Genomic DNA, 7208 nt, shown 5'->3' on the forward strand with positions numbered 1-7208 from the left:
CTATTCGGTCCATACCATTGACATAAGCTGAGACTCTAGATAATGTCTGTCATTTTATTTTTATTTGTGAGCATGTATAATCGTATTTGCACATGCGCATGTGGTATGTATACGCATATGTAGGCAGGCATGCATGTGAGGGCCTCAGTCAACTCCCAGCTTATTTTCTTGAGACGGGGTCTCTCAGTGAACCTGGAGATCTTGGATTCTCCCAGGGTGCCTGGCTAGTGAACCCCGAGGATCCACCTGTGTCTATAACCCTAGTGCTGAGGTTGCAGGCTTTGTTCTGCTACACCCAGCTTTTTGTCCTGGGCATCTGAACTCACGTCCTCATCCTTGCGTGGTAGACATTTTACTGCCTGAGCCGTTGACCCAGTGCTTAGAGCCTATTATTGTGATGAATGAAAAACCCCTCAATATGCTTTACACATATTTTTTCTTTTGCCCTTTTCTTTTATGTGTATGTGTGTGTTCAAGAGAGGGTATGTGCATATGCATGTGTATAGTCACATGTGTGTGTATGTGGAGGCCCAAAGTTGATGGATGTCAGGAACCCCCATCCCCTCCATTATTTTTCTAACTTATTCATTGAATCAGTCTCTCTAAATCAAACCCAAAGTCCGACAATATGGCTAGTCTTTGCTCTATGGACTCTGCCTCTGCCTTCTGAGGCTAGACTAATAGACACCGTAGCTAGCAGGCATTTACAGTACGTAGTTAGGTTCTGGGAATTCCAACTCTGGTTGTCATGTTTGTGTGGTATGTGCTTAACAACTGAATCAGCTCCCCAGCCCCTCTCTAGTCTTTCTTTGTAGGATGTCAGATGGGCTACAGCATGTGCTAGGATTTGCTTAGATGGTTGGGTTCTAAAACTGCTCTATAAAGGATTACCAGCTCGTCATGTTAGGAAACATCACCAAGAAAGTCCAGACCCACATCGCACAGGCGACTTAGCACTGTTGCTCCAGGGCTCATGTGTTGCAGAAGGTGTGCCCACCTACCTTCCCTTCTTCCAAGTCCACACATTTCACATTGCAGGAGTCGCCCCCACCCCTTGTCCTTTCCCTCCTCAGTGGCAGTAGGTAAAGGGCTTCGCTCCATCCCATCCTGGTACAGCTTTGCAGGTGCAGCTGTAGGTCTCCTTCCTGTTTCCAGAAAGCTGTTTGTGCTGAAGAAACCATGGGAGACGCCCCTCCTCCCCTTCTCAGGGATTAGCATTTCCGTATGAGCTGAATAATAAAACTAGATCCCAAAGGCCTGTCAGAGATGTAGTGGTGCATGTCTTACTCTCCGTTTTTTTGTGTCTTGGCGTGATTAGGACTGAACTTTGTTGTTGTCTCTGTTGCTCCAAAATGGAAAGGATAGGGCAGTTTTTCTTTGCGAGGCCTCAAGGATGGATGTCAAGGAGGAAGTGACCTGCTTGCCTTCTAAAATGTAAATTTGAGTTTTCTAGATGAAAAGGAGAATTTGGAGCATACTGAGATTAGGAATGGAGTGGGCCGAGTGCTCGTCTGGCTCTCACATTGCTGGTGAGACTATCAGGCAGACACAGGCCATCCTGGAGAAACTGTGGACTCCCTGGCTCTTGGGTTCAGAATTCCTGATGGACTCTGGAAACTGTTTTCCCCACCATGTTCAACTTTAAGAAGTTTCTTGTTCATTTGACAGGGAGCTGTGTGGACATGGGAGAAGGGAAGGTAGGTGGGCACACCTTCCCCATACTGTACCATGCCTGTAGTGGAAACCTAGCCAGCTTCCTGGGACTAGTGAGATTATGGACTGTAGGAAAGAATCTACTACTGACATTTTTCTAGACCAGCATAATGCCTTACTATAGTCTAAATCTTATGCATATACTCATAGATTAGTGTAGCTACCATCCCTTACCCAAAGACGTTTCTCTATACAGCAAATGAAGAACTTCACAGGAAACCACAACCAGACATAATGCAAAGGTCAATGGATGGTGGGCCGCCCAGCCCAATGGATGCTGTTCCATTACCTTTCTGCAAGGAGACGGCCCTTGCACCCTTGGCTCAGAGAACATCTCTGAAGAGTGGGGAGAAAAAAATATAAGAGCCAGGATAGCAAGCAGCCTGCTGTGAAATGGCTAGACTTCTCCTAGGAATGGCTGCATAAACAAGATCAGGAAGTATTGATGGGTATGTTAATGTGGAAGTGGGGAATTTTCACAGGGTCCCAGCCCTGGACAAAGAACTACAGGTAACTGCTGACTTCTGGGAGAGGGGAAGTTAGCCTCTCCAGGGATGAGCCCTGTTGTTTGGCTGTCCAATGAAGAATTATCAGCCTTGATACCATACAGACACAGACAACAAAAACAGACGCAGCACAGTCTCTCTCTCTATATATATGTATATACATACATATATATATATGTATGTATATACATATATATGTGTGTATGTATATATATGCCTATATGTATACATAAACATATATGCATTAACATATAATCAAAGAAAAAGAGGCTATTAGCTTGAGGTTACTTCACTGCTCCTTCACAACTGTAATTTTGCTATTGCTATGAATGGTAATGTTGATATCTGCTTTGTGGAGTATCTGATATACAACCCCAAGGGTGTGGAGACCCACAGGTTGAGAGCTGCTGACTTACGGTATCATAAGTCAGAACACAGAGTTCTAATCTATTCCAAGTGTGGTCTGAAGCCATTAGAAAGGTTTAGTGAAGAAAAGGCCCAGGTCTGGATGATGTTTCTAAAATACCGCATTGTTGTTTCATGGAAGATGTTTTTCAGAGGGCATGTTGGAAGCTGAGAGACCAGGTAGCTGTTAGATGTGATCTAGAAAGGGATTGTGAGGGGACAAATGAGGAAATGGTTGTAAGATGTCCAGGCACAGCAAGACTGAAGAGAGCTCTGTTGGTACAATCAGTAAGGCTTACTAGTAGGTGGTTAGTACTGGGGAACAGGAGGAAAATCTAATAGCTCTTAGATGTCTGCCTTAAGCATGTGTGTGCATGAGGAAGTCATCCCCGTAAGATGGGAAAATTAAGTGAAAGCTAATTTCGGGTCAGTCGGATAGTCCAGCAAACATTCTACAGTTGAAAGGCACAAACAGTAAACCCCAGTGAGCTTTCAACAGTGATTCAGCTTTCAATCAGTAAGTGAAGCCCGTGAACCCGGAGGTGGTGTCCCTCTCTGAACTCAAGGCTAGCCTGGTCTACAGAGTAGCCAGGGCTACACAAAGAAACCTGTCTCAAAAAAAAAAAAAACAAAAAAACAAAGCAACAACAACAACAAAAATGAAGCAGGTGATCATTTGAGAATCTCTGGTCTTCAAAGACATAATTCTCATACTTGCCAAAATCAACAGTAAGAAAAAAATAAAGCATAAGGTCCTATAAGATGAACTTTTATTCTATGCTTGCGGAGACTAGTGGCTAGCCACATAGAACTCAACACTTGGACCTTGGGCCCCACCCCTTTAGGCCCCCCAAAACTACCTTGTCTTTGGTATTTTGTTGAATATTTAAATCAGTCAACAAGAAAGACACTTTTGAAGAATGAAGTCATTTCTTTCTGTTTCTACAATATACAAATTTGTCTTTCTAGTAACGATCTCAGCTGAATTCGTCAATGCTAATGCAAGTGATTTTACCACCAGTATATCATTTAAAGATAGCACAGGACTACCATGATTTTAAGACCTGGTCTATTCTTGTGTCAGGGACAGAGAGGTCATTTGTAACAAATTATCTCTTTTAGTAGGGGAACCTTTTTATGTTGGTTAAGAACATCCATAGGGACCGAGGCCACACACTGAATGTCTAGGAAGGGATTGGGAGGGTGCAGATGAGATAATGGTTGGGAGATGGCTAGGCACAGGGACCAGGGACTCCTTCCCATACCTTCTCAGTGCAGGCAATCCTCTCTCCTTGGGATGAGAAACTCAACATCTGCCCTCCATTGTCATTAAATGTTGACCCGGTTTAATAACCACAAAGTCTGGCACGTGTTATGCTGGGGAGCCTTCGTATTTGCAGATTTTGTTGTAAAGCAGGGAAGCAGAGCAGTTGCTGCACAATTCCATCTCAGGCGATGGTTGACACACACAAGACCCGGTGTGTCATCTGTTGACACGCTGAGTACAAGCACAGTCTGGTAAGGAACTCCATGCTGTCCGAAGGTGGCCTTAAATATTTCCCTGACTGGCTAGTCCCTGTCCACCCACAGGTAAGTTCCATGACCTCCCCTTCTCTGTCTTTATCTTCCAGGTACACTCCTCTAATCCCCCCTTCTTCTTCATGCGTCCTCTGACTCTCTGACTCCCACTTATAACTTCAGACTTGGTGCTTGAGACTGTGGGGGATTCTGGAACCGAGTGTCTCCCAACCAGGGATATAATGAATATCAACTCTTTGATGCTCTTCGCCATGTTATATGGAAAGAAATTAGTCTTTCCTATAAAGATGTTGGAACCTACAGGAAGCGGAAAAGACCAAAAAGCAAAAAGGTCTCTTGTATTCAATGCCTCTTTCTGTTTCACCCCCTCTCAGTCATGTTCCAGGTACCTTTGAATTTTACAACCCAATCTCTTCTTGGCAGAGAATATTGAACATGAAATAATGCTGACAGCTCAATGCAATGCCAGGAACACGATTTCCAGGATAACTGAGAAGCCTAGAGGATGTGGGGGCAGTGGGTCAAACACACATGACCCCTAGTTGCAATAATTTTCCAATTCAAATATCTGGGTTTTGTTGTTGTTTTAAGAAAGTGTCTCTATTGTTGCCATCCATTCCTAGGTGCCGCTTGATCCCCTTCAAAAAGTTGTCTGTAATCGTCTTTGAGCTAAGGAAGCAGCTTGTCAGATTCACAAGAATGTTGTGTAAAATGGGAGATGTTTGCTGACTGACAGCAAGAAGGCAGAAATGAACACTGGGAGCTTTGTGAATAAGTTCTGTGGCGTTTATTTCAGCCTCTCAGAGCCCTTTTTCCTGAGTTCTCTGTGGCTAAGACTATTGGAAAAATGACCTCTGGGTAGGTGAGTGACTGCTTCAAAAAGCCATTGTTTCCTTTCAAATAAATAAGAATGGTGGCCCAGACAGCATTCTGCTTTCCTTGTAGAACGGACTCTTTGTTTAAAAATAAACGAGAAGAATCCCAACATTTAAAAAAATGGTGGAACAATATACTCTAGGAGAGGTGAGAGGAGCGAGTCGCCGCATGAATAGCTGAGGTGAGAGGAAAATGAATGCTGCTTTGCTTATTACACTGAGAAGTCAGTATTTCGGGAATGGACTCAAGAGCAGGACTAATGTCCATTTGGATTTCCTTTGTAACTAAAAAGCCAGTGCCCAAGCAAAGCACAACAACTAGCCTGTGGGGGTCAAATGGGGGTCCAAACAGATTTGTAAATGTATTTTAAAAACATCAGTAGCTTATTGATAGGAGGGAGGAGAAAGAGGAGGAGGAGGGAGGGGGAGGAAGGGGAGAGGAGGAGGAAAGGGCCCTCTAAGAGTAGCTTACGTTCTTGTAGAGCTTTGTAGTTAAAGGCACTATAAGCAGACAGAAGATGCTACTCAAAAATCCACCTCCAACACAGGAAGAAAAACCCAAGTCTCCTCCTTGTCTGGTTTTTTTACTTTTTGTTTTCGAGACAGGGTTTCTCTGTGTAGCCCTGGCTGTCCTGGAACTCGTTCTGTAGACCAGGCTAGCCTGGAACTCAGAAATACGCCTGCCTCTGCCTCTCAAGTGCTGGGATTAAAGGTGTGCACCACCACCACCCGGCCCAAGTCTCGATGTCCAGATCCTTATCGTTCAACAAAGGTGGCTCTGCGCTTAAAGATTTCTTTTATTTATGTGTTTGTTGGGAGTGTGTGTATGTGTGTGTTCTTGTGTCTGGGTGCCCATGGAGGCCAGAAGAGGACACAGATCCCCTGGAGCAGGAGTTAAAGGTGGTCCTGAGCTACCTGTGCATGCTGGGATTCAAACTTGGGTCCTTTGCAAGAACCTCAAACACTTTAAAACACTGAGCCATCTCTCTGGGCTCTTGTGGTTTTTTTTGTTTTTTTTTTTGTTTGTTTGTTTTTGTTTTTTTGTTTTTTGTTTGTTTTGTTTTGTTTTTTAAAAACAAGCTTGGCACTAAAGTTGAGATCTCCCAGGCTCCTGAGTGCTGGGATTACAGGAGTAGTTTGCACACTGCCTTTTCATAGAGTTAATGGACTTTGTTTGGTCTTTGCAATGTCCTCCATCCTCGTGACAAAACAGTTTTCTGTACCCCTCAGAACTGAAGACCACCACTAGGTCACCATAAAAATATTATATTAAAGGATGTGTGTGTGTGCACACTCAGGTGTGAGTGTGCGTGTGTGTGTGTGCATGTGCGTGTGCGTGTGCATGTGCGTGCATGTGTGCATGTGAGAGTGCGTGTGCGTGTGGGAGGGTAGGTCAGAGGTCAGTTTCATGATCTACTTACTTGTTTTCTGAAACAGGATCTTTTGCCGAGACTAGAGGCTCACCAGTAAAGATAGGCTGGCTGGGCAGCAAGCCGTCTCCTCTGCTGGGATGGCGAGACTCAGTACACCAGAGATGAGATGTAGGTTAGACTTTGCAGTCTAGCTCCCGCCATTTTGAAGAAGGAGAGACAGAAATTAAGGAGATATTACAATGGAAAGAAGCCCCCGCTCTGGAATAGAGTTTGTATTTTCGGCTATCTGAGAATCCAGAAAGGTCAACACAATAAAACCAAGATCACCCACCGAGATTATAAACAGTTTCTTTCCTATCGGCTTCTGAAACAGAGATTTTCAAAACAACAGATGACCCGTGCTCACTCGGGACCAGGACACCCGTCACCTTGAGCTTTATAGTATTAGCAATCCTTTCTCCTATATTGAAACAGTACACCTCAAAAGCCACCTTCTTCTCAGGCAGCTAAACAGGCGGTAAGTAGTGTTGAGGATAAACTTCTCTTTCTTTATCAGCTCTGGATCCCACTTCCTGATTTCCTGGTAACTCTAGACAGGACAACACCATACAGTTGTCCCTCCTTAAAATTTAAATACCATATGACAAGGTGCAGGTTTCAGGGGTTTGTTAAGGGAAAGCTATTTCCTCCAAGCCAAAGGAAGTTCCACCTCTGACCCCAAGTGGAGAAAAGTTCTGATCTATTTCCAAAGATTAGAACAATACATACTATTGTCCCTTGCTTAAAACTTAATCCAA

The sequence above is a fragment of the Mastomys coucha genome, unplaced genomic scaffold (genome assembly GCF_008632895.1).
Source record: "Mastomys coucha isolate ucsf_1 unplaced genomic scaffold, UCSF_Mcou_1 pScaffold6, whole genome shotgun sequence".
NCBI classification, from domain to species: domain Eukaryota; kingdom Metazoa; phylum Chordata; class Mammalia; order Rodentia; family Muridae; genus Mastomys; species Mastomys coucha.